The 18,344-nt window shown below is 37.8% G+C and overlaps 1 protein-coding gene across 15 annotated transcripts in view; it reads left to right on the forward strand.

Annotated features, from left to right (window-relative positions):
- The window catches only part of PARD3B (par-3 family cell polarity regulator beta), a 1,014,396-nt gene that overhangs the window by 575,047 nt on the left and 421,005 nt on the right, over positions 1-18,344 (forward strand). The window lies entirely within an intron of this gene.

An 18,344-nucleotide genomic window follows, 5' to 3' on the forward strand; every position in this document is an offset into this window, starting at 1 on the left:
AACTCTAGGGTTAGAGCTAAAGACATATTTTTAATAAGCCCACCAGATAGTTCTGATGCTTACTCAAGTTTGAGAACCATTGGAATAGTGGTTTTGTTATAAAGGGCATAAAGGCCTATAGGATAACTTAGTGACTATATCTGACTAATTCCAATAACCAAATTTTCAACTTTTTCTATTCTGCAACAATTTTTTGCTCTGGAAGAAATATCCTGTGAAAATTTTAAGACCAATTGAGTTGCGTCTCTGGTCATGTGCCTCTCATTTTGGCAAAGGGCCAGTGCTGAGCACAATCCAGTTACTCAACTCAATTACTCCTGATTCATTTAGGCAAACTCAATTGTACTTGACTTTTTCAGGCCCGACTCGATTGTGCTTTTAAATTCCTACACTCGATTTGATTGTGCTCAAAATTTGTTGTATGCCACCTTGTAACTTGTAGATTTAAGCACATACCAAAGAGAGGTGCTTCTAGGGCAGTTTTGAAGATTGGGTTATTGGTATTTGTTGGCACTTACACCTCTGTCCCCTCTCCCTTCCTTTCTCTCTCCAAGATGGGACACTATAGGGTGAGATATGCTCCATTGGCCCCTTACATGGACCATTTTCTACCCCCCTGCTATGGTTGAACTCATGGCAAAGATTTCAAAGCTCCTAAGAAGGTGATCCTCATTTACTGTCACAAAGCAACTATGTTTAGCTGTGTTTAACTATTCCTATCTTAAAAATGGGGAAAATGAGACACAGAGACATTTCCCCTTACCAAAATTTACATTGTTTGTCAAAATCAGAATTTTTTTTTTTAAGATTTCTACCTCATTGGGCTGCACATCACACCTTCTTTCAGTTGTGCTGTGTCTAAGTGACTAAGTCCTTCTTCTTTGCCAAGTTTTTGAATGCATTCAATAACCCACAAGGCCGAGGGATACCTAGTCATTTGCTACTCCCTGGGAAGTACCTATACCTGAAAGAATTTTACTGAACCCTTGTCAGCAAAATCTAGTCTTGATAAAATAGATGATGATAAATGCTCTGGTTCAGCATTATTAAAACAGATGGAGGAAGTGCTGGTCATTTTGCCTGGTTGTATGGCTTCCAGGTGTCAGAATGAAAATACTTAATGACTTTTATCACAAGACTGGTTTTGTTGGGAGATTGGAAGGTAGCGGAAGAAGTGTTCTATGCTGAAAAGAAGCTCTCATGACATTTCAGAGGACTGGGGCCTACTTACATTCTCCTGCAGTGTTAAGGATGAAGGGCCATGAGATTCAGCTCTCCTCTTGTGGTACAAGACGTATGTCTTATTAGTGGCCACTGTGGCCATGATTAGGCTTCTGAGGTTCGATTAAAAGGAAGAATTTTCTAAACATACATGTTTAAACAGCTCAGAAAAAGCAAGATTGTAACCAACCAGAGATTATATCCTTCTTATTATCCAGTTAGCCAAATGTTTCCAATAATTCATGCCAGGTGTTGATAGGGAGCAGCTGGGTAAGAAGGTGGTTACGGAACTCGGGGGATGACCTTGATTTGCTTAATTACCTCTCTGCCTGTGATCAGTACGTTTGTTAAGGTACATTTGGTGTAAGATAAGGAAATGCGTTCATTTTGTAACGGATATTTAAAGATTGGCAGGGCGGGGCGGAGGGAGAAGTATAGCCTTAATTGATCGTGGTTAGCTAAATACCATAGTTGTGAAACTGCCACTACGGTCCATCTCATTTTGAAAGTGTACTTAGAGGTTTGAACATGTTTCATCTGCCTGTTTTTCAGGAAAATGTGTGATCTTTGTCATTAAAGAGTATCAGCTTAGGATTGCTACTTCTTTTTTTTTTTCTCTTCCTCCTAAGGGCTGATAAAACAGAGATAGACACTTAAATCACAATCTGTTGCCACTTACCTCTTCCCATGCCCCGTCCCCAAAGATTCTCTGGGCAATGACTTTTCAATATGTTCTCATTATTTTTAATGAGTGTGCAGAACATATGACGCATAATGCACAAATAGATAGGTGCCCTTGTACTGAACTTGTCAGATGTAATAAAACGTTGAAGGAGTTAAGATACGGTTTTCTTTAAGATATTATAATTATTTAAATTAAGATGCCCAAGTACAAATCACATGCTATTCAGTTCCTATTGCTGCCTAAATGAAGCCCCACCACTATCCCGGGTCTCTCTTTAAAAAGAATGTTTAAGCACAAACACTAAAAAGACAAAAGAACATTTAATATTGTTATGTCTCTTTAAGTTTACCCTTCTTTAAGTCTGCCCTGATGGCAGGATATTCAATTATAAACGAGTTCAATTATGTTTCCTGGCCACTTATTGAGTTATGTGAAGGAATTTTATCACCTAGTCTTTCCGTAATTAATTCTTTGCACTTCTTAGAGGCTTACGACCAAAGGAAGGATTGTTTAACAGCTTGATATGTTGTTTCAGGTTTCCCACCTTTCCTCATTCTCTCCTTTTCCTTCCTCTCTTCTTTCTTCTGACCTATCATCCTGCTTTTCTGGAAGCAAATGATACTCAGTTTGGTATCTTTCTATTACGGAATATATTTCTGCATTATGTTTCTACATTAAAATGCTCAGTGGTGATGATGAGGAAGATAATGGTACATTACATTAACTTACATTAAAAGGCCAGGTGGTGATGAAGATGGAGGTAATGGTAGGAGAATGGAGAAAATATCCCCAAGAACAACAAAGCCTCCCCTTGATGGTCATTATTTCATAAATATTGGAGTCTGTGGCTCCTGGTATATGGAACTGTTGACCTTAGCACCCTGCAGGGGAGTTATGGACTTTCAGCTTAACTTGAAAGAGCTCACCTTCTCCCTCCTCTCCTTCCCAGAAGCTACATATTTCATCTGTAGACCCTTGACTTCCCACTGGAGGAGAAAAACACACAGAAACAAACAAGCAAAAAACAAAAAACAAACCCCAAAATTGCAAAACACAAAAAAACCCAACCAAAACATCTTACCTATTACTTGCTTGCATTCCATCTCCCTGAGACCAAATATTTCTCTTCTTTAATACTCAGAGACTGGTAGCCAGGAGAATTGTCAGCCCTCTACTGCCCTCTATTTCTGGGTCCATATTGATGATGAAAGGACTCAATTGTTCAGCAAATACTGAACACCTATTCCCAGTTTAGCTGATCAAATATTTAGTAAACATTTATTTGTGCTAGAGTTGCGCCACATACTGTGTACTCTAAAATGTATTAAGACATGATCCCTGAACTCCAAGAACTTAAAGACAGTGCTGAGTGTCATTAGAGAAACAAGAATATGGCACACTACCTTCTGTGGGGAAGGTGGTTGGGAGGGGAAGAGTTGTACACATATTTTTTTTAGTTGCAGAAATTGAAGGAACAAGCTAAGAGGTTAATAGTGAACCAGAAGTTATATAAAATGAAGAAATCAATAAGAACTTTAAAATTATGAAAAATTTCATTAATGAGGTGGGATTCTGTTTGGGCCATGGATAGATTCAAAGAAAGTAGGAAGTCCAGGGATATGGAAAAGCATGAGCCAATGGCAGGAAGGAAGACCGAGGAAAAGGGAGGAGTAGAGGAAAGGAACATTTTGGTCATAGTGATGATACTGTTGGCTACTTATGCTATCATGCGAGCAAAATTTGTATGCCTGTAACCAGACTATTTCCAAGGATAATATAGAAATCCATCAAATTTAAGATCCATTTGACGCCTTCTTTTATAAAGTCTGTGTTCATAAGTTCCCTAAGTTCTGGGTTTAGGTTTATTCCTGAGGCTTGCATTCAACTGGAGCATCTGCAAACGGGGAAGGTTTAAGATGGTCTCATTACATGGCTGTCACTTGGTTCTGGCTGTTGGGTGGGGCACCTTGATTCTAGTTAATGTGTCTTTTCATCCTCTAGAAAGCTAGTCCAGCTTCCTTATAGGACATTTCAGAACAACAAAAACAGAAGTTGCAGGGGCTCTTAAGGTCTAGCCTTGCAGGTTGCAGTGTTACTTCTGCCTCATTCTCTTTGTCAAAGGAAGTCACAACGCCCATTAGGATTCAGGGGATGGGTAGATAGATGCCATGACTGCCTGGGAAGAGCAGCAGAGTCACACTTCCAGGAGGCATAACTCACTGGGGCTAATATTGTTACAATCTCTCACATTTGGTTAGGAAAGCTGAAGAGAACACTGTTCTATAGCACAATGAGTATTGGTCAGGGATGTGAGATGCCCATTATTGACGCAGGACCGCCACTCTAGATGTTCAAGTTTAGAAAAGTCATTTAACTTCTTGGGTCTTATCTTTCTTAATTCCATTCATGAAGAGCTTATTGAGTTCTTTTTTGATGAAAATACAGTGTGAGAGAAGCCAGAGTAGAGAAGGCCTCTCCTTTTCCCTAACTTTGTTGTTCAGCAATATTTTTAGTCATGACACTCTTGCTAAACATAAACTCCTGGCCCTCTTCGTGTGACTTTTCTTCCCAGCCCATGTAGATTTACCTTTCTACAGTAGATAACCACAATCTTGACTGGGGACTTGGGAATAAGAGTTGGATTATGGAGATAGTGATAAACTAATAAATACTAAAATTATCAAAATAAAAAAATTGACAGTAAACAGGGAGAAGAGTTCCCTTATCTACAAAACGAGGAGATTGAACTAATTGGTCTCTTAGACCGCTTCCTACAGCAAAATACTATTCTCTGAATTTCTGTGCATCAAATTTTGGCATGACGCTCAATACAGATAGCACCTGAATTATGAATGATCTCTATATATATGAATGGGCTTTGGGAGTGTGCCTCTGAGCATTTGTTTGTTCTACAGTTCAGAATGCCTCGGGAGCATTTGACATAAAGAGTGACTTCTCTTAAGTAAATGTAGAATAACATACTGCCAGCAGAGATCTCCCTCATGGCCACCTTTTTGACCCCTTGCCATTGTGTTTCTTGTTGCTATAGTGGTTAATACACAAAGGTGTAGCCCTTCCTGCAATCTTCTGATGCCACCATGGCTGTGGGTACCATAAGAGACTTCACTCCTGTAGTTAGCTTGGAAGGAAATGTATTCCTTCTTTCCAATATTGGAAGTTTCAGTGCATTTTCCCGTAAGATGTTTTTAAATATAACCCATCTGATAGAATGTAAATTATTACATAGTGTTATGCTCTGGAGATACTGTGCAGTGAATAAACCGTGTTGGCTCTTTGCAACCCAGGCACAATTTATCAGCATTCCTTTTGACAGACAGAAAGGAAAAATTCACGTTATATAAGAAGCAGGTTTACAAACAAACTTAAATACACACTTAAAAACTTTAAATACAAACTTAAAAAACGTAACGTGTTTTTTAACTAGAAATTGTCTCGTCTGTCCCTACCGTCATAGTTTATTTAAAGCTCATTTCCATCACACATGAAGAAAAGTGAATGAATTGCAAACACTATTCATTAAGGTTTTGGCCATCCTTAATGCAATAAAAAATCTCTGGGTTCTGAATTCTTCAATTTGAAAAACAGGACTGTGTCAGCACTAGCAACTTGTTGAAAACTTGGCAGATATTTTCAATGTAATTATTAATGCGAGCCACCTCAATTCCTCTTTGGTATGAGACAAGTTGTAAATAAATTATATAAATAAATATTAATGTAATTATTAACTTGATAATTTTATGTGCTATGTTGGCATGCGAGGAAATTAAAGATGAAGGCTGCTGAACTTGTGTTTGAGGATATACATAACAGTGACTTATTCCCAATATCATGAAGAGATGGAAGTACACTAGATCGAGCCTTGTCTTCAGCTACATAACAGAGTATGACTGTTAAAAAAATATGTGTAATTTCTCATAGTGGTTAAGTTAATAACATGTCACTATAATTTGTGTACTTCTGAAACAGAAACCAAATCATGTGGGTCCTAGTTGGAATGAAAGTAAAGGCACATAGCTACAAACAAGCTAGCAGCTTACTTTTCGAAAAGCCCAGCATTTGCTCTCAGATAGTAGTTCAGAGGTTCCTCTTTAACCTAGGTAGGTAGAGTTTCTTACAGAAAAGAATAGCAATAGCAGCAATAGCACGTAAATGTCTGATTTCCTTCACAACCCTTTGAAAATGTAACCCGAGGATGGCTTTGCCTCTCACCCCTCAGCGTCCAGTAGCTCTCAAGGGAGTTGGCAGGTCTTATCAGACTGGAGCAGCCAGACAAGGGCAGCCAGCACATTGAGAGGCCAGGGCAGTGTGATGGTCAAGGCCATTGGGCAGGTAGTGAAAGGCCTCTTGCTGTGTTAAACAAATGTGGTTTCCTTCCTGGCTTCCGCAGGAGCTAATTTTGTTTTTCACTTCTCTTTTGGCATCAGAACAATAAGGACTCATAAGGCCATTCTGCCTGTGAGGAGATGTGCATTAGATTATCATAAACCCACAGATAAAAAGTACAGTGGTCAATGAGACCAGGCGTTCCTGGATGAAATAAAGGGTTTAATTGAAAGTACTGTCCCAGGGGAAACATGATTGAGCATGGTATTGAGTAGACATTAATTACCTCAGACCAGAGAGTGAAGAAAGTGGAAGGAAGACCATTCCATTTATTTTAGGTTCCCAAATCTGCTTTCCTTTAAGAGAAGGTGGGGAGATTATTTGAATAGACCGCTAGGAGGGAAAAAGTGAATTTTCGCTCATACACGATGTTCTTAGAACACCATTCATGTTTTTTTAGGAAGTTGCAGCTGAATTTTCTGCTAATACAGATATTTTTGTTGGAAGTTAGAGATCAAGGCAGAGCACAACGTGTCCTGATAGGCTGAAGAATGGTTAAAATTGATATATCCCTATTCTGTTGTTATAACATATTAGTAAATAAATCGCATTTATTCATAATTCTAGAATTTTTTTATTCTTTATGTTTCTCAGCTTGTTTTTTTTAGGAGGTTGGGTTTCCATTCCCTAGTGTAACAGAAAAAAAAAAATAAGTTGAGGAGGCATCTGAACATACGGTCCCCATTAAACACTAGACGGCTTGCTTTCTACCAGTAAAATACGGCTGCCTTTATAAATCATGCATGTTTGTTTAGCCAATGCCCTACTTTTGATGTGGCTGAAATAATGGGATGAACTCTACATCGACAAGAGACAAAGCCTAGGATCAAGGACTGCCTTAACAAGAAAGTAATTGGTCAGGTGTCTCTTCTAGCAGTCATTAACATATTTGAATTATGACTTTGATTCTTCCTTCGGGTCAAATAGCATATAAAAAATATTCTGGGTTACCTATGACTAATATGCAATGGATTTTAAAGTCAAAGACAGGGAGATACCGGATACATTGAGAGTGTTTGATTTGGTGTTTGTACACAATGGTGCCCAATTTAGTAAAACAAACAAAAACTGTCAAAGCAACTTTTGGTTTATTTGCTTTCCAGTTTTATTTAGAGTAAGTGAAGTCACTTAGTAAGTGAATTTAAACTTCTCACCCAATTGTTTAGGAGTTGATAGAGACACGATCTTTGTTTTAAATGTGAAAAATTGCTTTTGGGGGGGTTAATTTGAACAGAGTAGTTGCCAAGTAACACCAGCTGTCATAATAAAGTAGAAGTGAATGACAGATTTACTCCACCCCATATCAAAACTCAAGAGCGGATATGGTGATCAGATGAGCCAAAATAAATGTGAGTTCTTAGAAGCATTTGTGAGCTATTTTCTTGCATAGCTCAGCCCTTCATAGGCATCAGTATGGCAATAGGTCATGATTAAGCTTATTAGCATTGTAGAAAATAAGGAAGGGGAATTTGTTGCTGTATGTATCCCAAATCCACTACCCAAAATCCCATTTGATGACGGTGGTCATGGTGATAGTGGAACTTAATTAGCAGCTTTTAAAATAATTTTTTAATATTAATTAACTGTGGTCCATATTGAACTACAATGGGAGAATTAACTGATCCAGCACTTATCAGCAGTGCTCTTAGGAGGAATAGGAAGTGATGAGAATCATAAGAATGGGAAAAAGAAAATAAAACGGAGTTCAGAGGAGGGCAAATTGTTTTCTCACTGGTAAAATCAGGAAAGGAACAAGTGGCTTATATGCTGAGACACAAAATCAGGATATTTGGAGATATTAAGCAAAGAGTCTCTTACTCCATTATACCTTCACTGCAAAATTTCTTTTGAGGTGAAAATAGTTTCTGTATTTGATATATACACACATACATGTAAAATAAAGCTTTTTTTTTTCTTATGCTTGACTTCAGTATCATAAAATTTGTAGGTTTGTATTGTCAGGAAAATGCTTGACTAAAGTGATTCATTCACTCACTGTACTTAGAGATGAGTCTTCCTTTTTCATGTATCAGCAAGTAAAAATGGAGTTGTGTTGGATTAATTAAAAAAAAATTCCTTAGGCATGAGATAGTCCTTGTTTAGTCTTTGATGCATACTTGACTTTGTTGGAAAATGAAGATCCATCAGTTCAGGGAAGAAAGAAATCCTGCTCAACCTACATCTAGGGAAACACTGATTGGAAGTGTGCTGAACTTTTAAACTTCTTGTAATTACACACTGAATTTACAGGAATTAAATTGCTGCAAGAAATTGCTCCCTTACCCTTGTCCTGCTTTCACATATATAAAAACAGCAAGGGAGAGGATCATTTGGAAGATAAATACTGAAGAAGCATAACATAAAGTGAAAGGCCATATTCAGTAACCTAAGCCACTTATTTAGGACTCTGGAGCCACCTGAAGAGCCCCTTTTAAGAACCTGACAGGAACAATGCAGGGATGCAGGGGCAGGAATCTTCCCAGATCTAGGCTACTGACTTCCTCTACCTTGGGAAAATCACACAGACATAGAAGCCACTCTCAAGTACAGACTATAGGATGGTGTCTTAGTCCATTTGGGCTGTTGTAACAATACTGCAGGTTGGGTGGCTTATAAACAAGGGGAACTTATTTTTCACAGCTCTAGAGGCTGCAAGCCCAAGATCAGGGTGCCAGCATGACCAAGTAAGGGCTGTCTTCTGCATCACAGATTTCTCATTGTATCCTCATATGATGACAATGTCTAGGGAGCTCTTTATAAAGGCATAAATCCCATTCATGAGGATTCCACCCCCATGACATAATTGCCTTCCAAAGGCCCCACCTCTGAATGCCATCACCACGGGGATTAAGATTTCTACATATGAATTTGGGGGGACACCAACATTCAGATGATAACGATGGATGAATATATGTGTCAGTAGAAAATGTGATACCAAAGGAAAGGAAAGATATGATTAAAAGAAATAAAAACCCTATGATATATTATTAACCCTTGGTATCTCCCATATATGGAAAAAAATATATATATATATATCACTCCGTTGGAGGATGGGATTATTGATCGATCTCAATTCACTTCCAAATAGTAGCATTATATATCCATCCTCTTGTCATATCTCATTATGTGTATGTGGATAGTTCTTTTCCAAGCGCACACTGTGGACTTGGCCATGCAAATTCATTTGGCCAATTAGATGTTAGTGGATGTTTTGTGAGCAAAGGCTTTAAAGATACTTTCATATTTGCATTCCTGTCTTTCAGCATGTAAGAAACATATTTCAGATATCCAGTGGTGTAAGGAAGATGCTAGATACATGGAGCAGACATGTATGTGCCCCACACTTTGAAGGCAAGCTTACTTGAGTCCAGCCTTGGTCATGCAAACCCCAGTCAACCTGCAGATATGTGAGCCTTATTGCTCGTATCCCAATTTGGCATGGTTTGTTATGCAACATTTTTGTGACAGCAACTGACTGATACACTTTTCCCCATTAATTAACTGTGGATAGGTTTCCTTTCTCCCCAATTTGCTTATCGTAGTGGGGATAGGGAAGATAGATCCACATTTTAATTTTGATGGATTTTTCATACTCTACAGAACATAAATGACTTCTTATTTTGAAGTCAGTTTTATCTGAAAATTAATTTTAATAGTATAATTGATTTAATTAAGATAAAATGCAAATTATATGCCTTCATCTACATATATAAAGGGCATATTACATATATGGTAAGAACATTCTCATTACAATAGTAAACATAACATGTACTGTGAATTTAAAATGGTTGCTACCCATAGAGATTTCTCAATCTCTATTTGGAATTTAGGATTATTTATCATGGATAGTGTTCTAAAGGGGATTGGTTTCCAGCTGGAGTCTCATTAGGTACAACTCAAACATCAGATGAAGGATAGGGTTAAAATGGCTATATTTTCATCATTTCCTTTTTTTAAAGCCTTCACCAACAAACAAATTAGCCCCTCCTCCAGCCCCCACAAAAATACTACTTTCTTGAGTCTGTGGTAGTACCTTTACTACATTATAGCATAATTTAATAAACACGACTCTGCCCTTCAGAGTTCTGTGCCTCAAAGTGAAAGAACATTTATTGGGTCTTCTAGAGAAAATGAAGGTGTTGGAGACATAATCTCTGCTTTTAGAATTCTTGAGTTGGGAAGAAAACTATATTATCTTTACTAAAAGAATTGTTGTGCCCTAAATAATGACACACGTACTCAGAATGGTGGGTGTTAGATAGAACAGTTTTATACTTTTACTGTAGTGGCTAGATATCTTATTCTGTGACTTCCTAAGATCCCAGTGAAAATAACTGTAATCCATTGTCTTTATATTATCTGCAGAAATCTCCCAATCCAAAACTAAAAACTAAAAATAAAAATAAATTAATTTCTCATAAAGAAACTAAATGTCATTTTTTTTCCCCTTTATGGAATAAGGGCTCCAGAATGTGCTTGCTGTTCTATGTCTTTGGAAGCCTGGCCTGAGTCTGTATTTTCCTTCTATGATACTCTGTTATCGATGATGCAAGTTGTGACATATGGCATGTACACAGAAGCATGACACAGAAGAAATGGAACTGGAAACTTAACCATGAGGCTGTGTGGTATCTCTAGGACATTGTTCATGACCTACAAGATTTCTTCTCTCTTGAGCCTTCTCTGTTCCCCACTCCATTCCTTTCTACCTTGACCTCCCCTGTGTTCTCTAAAGCAACATGTCTTTTAAGTGTAGGGGGGGAATACTTTTCCTCCAATATGCTTCATGCAAAGGTGTTTACCATGATCAAGTGAAATTAGGGAATATGTATTAACCTCTTAAAAGCAGTCAGAAGTCCTAAAATAAACCTTTTCCCTAGAATTTTTCATAATAGAAACTATCGGGGTATTTGTCCTCACGTGCAATGACTGTGACCCTGTGTTCTAGACCTTACGTGGATCCAAGTCTTAGAAGGAACCAATTTCACTGGCATAGTTGGTTTCTAAAACCCTCTCTAGTGGGGCGTGGCCTTGGGCCAGACCCCTGCAGCAAGCATTAGCCACCTATGGACTGACGGTCGTGGTTTCAGAGGGCACCTCCAATTCAGTGAGTTGCTAACCCTTCCTGAACAGTGACAGGCTGTGTATGGAACAGGCACCATAACTGGTAGCTCACTTCCATGAAGTGCTCCATATTTTTTATTCATGTTCAGCTTTTGTCCTGGAGAGTTGAGTTGTCTTTTAAAACTGTTAAATGCAAATAGCTTGGCAGACAGAGTATTTGGGATGGCAAAGATATTGGAAGTATTTCACCTAAGACTCCAGGTTTTCAAATAGGTCTGCTCCTCTAAGAATCAGGCCCTCTATGCTTCCTTTTTAGAATATTATATTATTACATCATACTGTTTGTTCTTAAATCTTATACTCATATAAAAGCGTGTATTCTTGTATTTTAAACACTGAATGATTGTCTATGAAAGGCTTAAGACATTTTAATCAGGTTTCTGTAGTTCACTTTTAATGGGAAGGAATAAACACAAAAAAGGACCTATTTCTTCCCCATATAAACAAAGCAGTTTCTAGTTTTATAAAGAATCCATGCTGTCTGAATTGTAACGTATTCATTTATACTACTTTTCATGACACAATATATTATATTCATTTCTTCCATGTTTATCGGAAAAAGGAAAAAACAGTGTTTTTTGCCAGTGTTACGCAACTATGGAATTTGCTGATCTTTCAAGTATATATACCCTAAGTAGGAGAGGAAAAAGGATAGCTACAGGAATCTTAACTTTGACTTACTTTGCTTCTGTTAGTTTTAATCTCTTAGTATTACATTAAGGCGTTTTTATATTGAGCAGACAATGAAGAATGGCCATTTTCTTTGACATTTGTTTCCTGGTATTAGATTAATCTTTGACTTAAAATTTTGATAAGTGCAGTCAGAAGTCAGCTCTTATGTTCCGTAGGTTTTTTCCTCATCCTTTCCAGAGAATGGATATCAAAAAACATGAAAAAAGTGTCTCAATTACAGACATTTTGTAGGATTTTCTTCATTCAGGTCTTTAGTTATAAAGTATTTGAACGTAGATGAATATTTACTTAAGGAGATTACATAAGGAGGACATATATTTACTATATTGATAATCGAGCTACCCATAAGAAACCTACATTTAAGGAAGTTTCCCCCAATGATTGGGTTAATTATCAACAACCTACAGTATGACTCAGATTTTTAAACTACCTGCAGTATGACCTCTGACTCTTTCTTCTGATTTGTCTATGTTGCCCAGAAGGCAAAAGACTTTAAAAAATAATCTGTCCACTTATAAATCACCCAGGGTTCTGCTGATTTCATTTATATATTAGCAACAGTTGGAGGGGGAAGTCTTTTACCTTTATTAAGATAATCATCCTTGGATCGCCATTTACCTTTGCATATGCCTGCTCATCTCTTGCTGTGTTTTCTTTACTCCCTGAAAAGTACAATCTAAAATAGAACGCCTCCCAGCTGTTGGAAAGAGCCTCTTATCCCTACTCAAGGGTGATATTCACATTCCGAACTTTATGTAATCCAATTGACCAAAACCTTTTCATGTTTATAATAGCTATCCATACTTTTTTAGAAAATGTTAAAAATTCAGAAAATTACATGTCTTGCAGGTATCTTATCCTTTCATTGTAATGAAAATTTATTTAGCTATAACAAAAGTTTTATCACCTCAAATTCCTTAGAATTTACTTAGGCAAAAGTTAATAGTGCTTAAGCTTATTATAAAATATCCTGGCAGAATTGCCACGTATAGCTTTTGCTTTATATTAAATATACATATATACACACACACACACACACACACACACATATATTTTTATATATATTCATTTTTTCCCCTTAAAGCCCTCTTGTTTGAGTTTTGGTAATTGACAAAATGATTGCACGTAAATCATAACTCTTGCATAAAGTAAGCTCACAACCCAGACTAATTACACATTTGGGAGGCAAGGCAAAGACATCCAGAGCTTGCTTGTGCTGAGCCAAGAGCACAGCATTTAATGAAATGAGGGCCATAAAAGGTTCAGCATGGATGCTTTCAGGTCTGACTTGGGCTTCTGAGAAACTGAACACTGGCCCTGCAGACCGGTGCATTCCCTGGGGTTTGGAAGGCTGCGCTATTACTACACTTGCATGTGTGAACCAAGTACTGCTTTGCACGAAAGAACGTTTCTGATTCCAGACATGGCCCTACTTGGAACACTCTTAAGTAAATAATATAGATGCCTAGCAAGTCATCTTCCACCTCCCTTTCCTCTTCTCACACCGAGTAATTACTTTGATAATTTTTTTTGTCTTTTTTTAAGTTAACATATAATGTATTATTTGTTGCAGGGGTACAGGTCTGTGATTCGTCAGTCTTGCACGATTCACAGCGCTCACCGTAGCACATACGCTCCCCAGTGTCCACCCAGCCACCCCATCCTGCCACCCCCCACCGCTCCAGCAACCTTCACTCTGTTTCCTGGGATTAAGAGTCTCTTATGGTTTGTGTCCCTCTCTGGTTTCGTCTTGTTTCATTTTTCCCCTCCCTTCCCCTGTGATCCTCTGTCTTGTTTCTCAAATTCCTCATATCAGTGAGGTCATATGATACTTGTCTTTCTCTGATTGACTTATTTCACTCAGCATAACACCCTCCAGTTCCATCCACGTCGTTGCAAATGGCAAGATCTCATTCCTTTTGATGGCTGCATAATATTCCACTGTGTATATCTACCACATCTTCTTTATCCATTCATCTGTTGATGGACATCTAGGCTCCTTCCATAGTTTGGCTATTGTGGACATTGCTGCTGTAAACATTGGGGTGCACGTACCCCTTAGGATCACTACATTTGTGTCTTTGCGGTAAATACCCAGGAGTGCAATTGCTGGGTTGTAGGGTAGCTCTAATGCTGGGTTGTAGGGTAGCTTTAATTTCAACTTTTTGAGGACCCTCCATACTGTTTTCCAGAGGGGCTGCACCAGCTTGCATTCCCACCAACAGTGTAGGAGGGTTCCCCTTTCTCCGCACCCTCACCAACATCTGTCGTTTCCTGACATGTTCATTTTAGCCATCCTGACTGGTGTGATTTGTATTTCCCTGATGATGCCCAGTGATGTTGAGCACTTTTTCGTGTGTCTGTTGGCCATTTGGATGTCTTCTTTGGAAAAATGTCTGTTCATGTCTTCTGCCCATTTCTTGATTGGATTATTTGTTCTTTGGGTGTTGAGTTTGAAAGTTCTTTATAGGTTTTGGATACTAGCCCTTTATCTGACATGTTATTTGCAAATATCTTCTCCTATTCTGTCGGTTATCTTTTGGTTTCATTGAATGTTTCCTTTGCTGTGCAAAAGCTGTTTATCTTGATGAAGTCCCAATAGTTCATTTTTGCCCTTGCTTCCCTGGCCTTTGGTGATGTGTCTAGGAAGAAGTTGCTGCGGCTGAAGTCGAAGAGGTTGCTGCCTGTGTTCTCCTCTAGGATTTTGATGGATTCCTGCCTGCCACTTAGGTCTTTCATCCATTTTGAGTATTTTTGTGTGTGGTGTAAGGAAATGGTTCAATTTAATTCTTCTGCATGTGACTGTCCAATTTTCCCAACACCATGTGTTGAAGAGACTGTCTTTTTTCCATTGCACATTCTTTCCTGCTTTGTCGAAGGGTAATTGACCATAGAGTTGAGGGTCCGTTTCTGAGCTCTCTGTTCTGTTCCATTGATCTATGTGTCTGTTCTTGTGCCAGTACCATACTGTCTTGATGATGACAGCTTTGTAATAGAGCTGGAAGTCCGGAATTGTGATGCCACCAGCTTTGCTTTTCTTTTTCCAACATTCCTCTGGCTATTCGGGGTCTTTTCTGGTTCCACACAAATTTTAGGATTGTTTGTTCCATTTCTTTGAAAAAAGTGGATGGTATTTTGATAGGGATTGCATTAAATGTGTAGATTGCTCTAGGTAGCCTAGACATTTTCACAATATTTGTTCTTCCAGGCCATGAGCATGGAACGTTTTTCCATTTCTTTGTGTCTTCCTCAATTTCTTTCATGAGTATTCTATAGTTTTCTAAGTACAGATTCTTTGCCTCTTTGGTTAGATTTATTCCTAGCTTTATTCCTTATGGTTTTGGGTGCGATTGTAAATGGGATCGACTCCTCAATTTCTCTTTCGTCTGTCTTATTGTTGGTGTATAGAAATGCCACTGATTTCTGTGCATTGATTTTATGCCCTTTAACCTCCATGTATTTGAGTTCTTTCCGACTTTCCTCTTGTGATTGAGTTCTAGTTTCAAAGCATTGTGGTCTGAAAATATGCAGGGAATGATCCCAATCTTTTGGTACCGGTTGAGACCTGATTTGTGACCTAGGATGTGATCTATTCTGGAGAATGTTCCATGGGCACTAGAGAAGAATGTATATTCCGTTGCTTTGGGATGGAATGTTCTGAATATATCTCTGAAGTCCATCTGATCCCGTGTGTCATTTAAAGCCTTCATTTCCTTGTTGATCTTTTGCTAGATGATCTGTCCGTTTCAGTGAGGGGGGGTGTTACTGTCCCTTACTATTATTGTATTATTGTTGATGTGTTTCTTTTATTTTGTTATTAACTGGTTTAGATAACTGGCTGCTTCCATGTTAGGGGCATAGATATTTACAATTGTTAGATCTTCTTGTTGAATAGACCCTTTAAGTATGATGTAGTGTCCTTCCTCATCTCTTATTATAGTCTTTGGTTTAAAAATCTAATTTGTCTGATATAAGGATTGCCACCCCAACTTTCTTTTGATGTCCATTAGCATGGTAGAAGGTTTTCCACCCCCTCACTTTCAATCTGGAGGTGTCTTTGGGTCTAAAATTAGTCTCTTGCAGACAGCATATTGATGGGTCTTGCTTTTTTTTATCCCTTCTGATACCCTGTGTCTTTTGATTGGGTCGTTTAGCCCATTTACATTCAGGGTAACTATTGAAAGATACGAATTTAGTGCCATTGTATTGCCTGTAAGGTGACTGTTACTGTTTATTCTCTCTGTTCCTTTCTGGTCTATGTTACTTTTAGGCTCTTTCTTTGCTTAGAGGACCCCTCTCAGTATTTCTGGTAGGGCTGGTTTGGTGTTTGCAAATTTTTTTAGTTTTTGTTTGTCCTGGAAGCTTTTGATCTCTCCTTCTATTTTCAATGATAGCCTAGTTGGATATAGTATTCTTGGCTGCATATTTTTCTCGTTTAGTGCTCTGAATATATCATGCCAGTCCTTTCTGGCCTGCCAGGTCTCTGTGGATAGGTCTGCTGCCAATCTAATGTTTCTACCATTGTAGGTTACAGACCTTTTGTCCCGAGCTGCTTTCAGGATTTTCTCTTTGTCTCTGAGACTTGTGAGTTTTACTATTAGATGTCAGGGTATTGACCTATTTTTACTGATTTTGAGGGGTTTCTCTGTGCCTCCTGGATTTTGATGCCTGTTTCCTTCCCCAAATTAGGGAAGTTCTCTGCTATAATTTGCTCCAATATAACTTCTGCCCCTTTCTTTCTTTCTTCTTCTGGGATCCCAATTATTCTAATGTTGTTTTGCTTTATGATATCACTTATCTCTTGAACTCTCCCCTCATGATCCAGTAGTTTATCTCTCTTTTTCTCAGCTTCTTTATTCTCTATGATATTTGTTTGATAAAAATGGTTAGTATATCTCACAAGGTCCACCTATGTAGATGCCTCTGTTTCTTTTCTATTCTTAAATTCGACTCTTCCTTTCCAGATAATTTGTGAATGAAACAGAAAGGCCCTCACATATTGTACAGTAAACTTTTTGCCAATTATCTCTATGTAGACTGGCCACTTCATATAACAGTGTTGTGTACATACAAGATGCTTGATAAATATTTGTTGGATCACTATGTTTTGCAAAGAGTGACTCTTGTCACTCAGGCCAGAACGGACCAATCTCATTTCTTTATTCCAGCTCTAACAGGTTATTTGTTGTGCTTGGGAATAGAGATAGTGTTACAGAGAACAAAGAGAGGGAATGGAAAAATAGGGAAAGACATAACTGGATGGGAGGGATAAGGTAAAATATATTTAATTATGGTAACAGAACAGCAGCTGTAAGAACTTGAAGAAAGTTTGTATAAAAGAGATTAAAGGATTAATTAAGGCTAGGGGTGGTTAGGATAAAACATTAAAATGGCTTATAAAAATTAGGATAAGACAGTTAACATTTTACTCACCATTTGGTTTTGCATTTCATTTATTTTTTTATTTAATAAAAATTATATATATATATATATATATATATATATATAATTTCAGTGTTTTCCCAATTGAAAATTATGTCCCAGTATTGGATTATGAAATTAATGTAGAGGATTGTGACCAAATTAAAAATTAAATAAGATATCATAGAAATCTCTAAAAGGCATTGCACTCTGGTTAAGTATTGTTTCATGAAACTTTTGTTTATAGGTGTATGTGTACACATATATGTGTTTGCTTGGAGGGTAAACAGACAGAAAGATGGCTGATGTGTCTTTGGGTACTGGATCACAGTGCTTCCCAGACTTGATGAAATGTACCATGAATACTGCTGTTTGCAGTATTCACTAAAGATTTGAAGTACATGTTATAATTTAAAACCATGAGCAGTCCAGTGTTCATCACAGATTGGTAGCAGTAACACCTCTTGATGCCTTCATTGAGGATCGGATGCTGACACTGAGCTATGTTATCATCTCTCCTAGGAACTGGAAGCATTGTGTGAAAAGGGAAATTGGACGAGGTTACTTTTAAGTGTCTTAAAACTATTATACTTTGTGTTTTTATTATTTTTAATGTATGTACTAATTTATAAACGTTTAAATTAGTGAAATCTGGAATGGTAGAAATCAAATGTGATAGCTGCAGTTTATTTATTTACATATATATGTATACAACCCACAAATACGTATTTACAGATACACGTGTACATATACACAAGCACATACTGTTGGACATACACACAAACATCTGTTATCT

This window comes from Zalophus californianus, chromosome 3, assembly GCF_009762305.2.
Source record: "Zalophus californianus isolate mZalCal1 chromosome 3, mZalCal1.pri.v2, whole genome shotgun sequence".
NCBI classification, from domain to species: Eukaryota; Metazoa; Chordata; class Mammalia; order Carnivora; family Otariidae; genus Zalophus; species Zalophus californianus.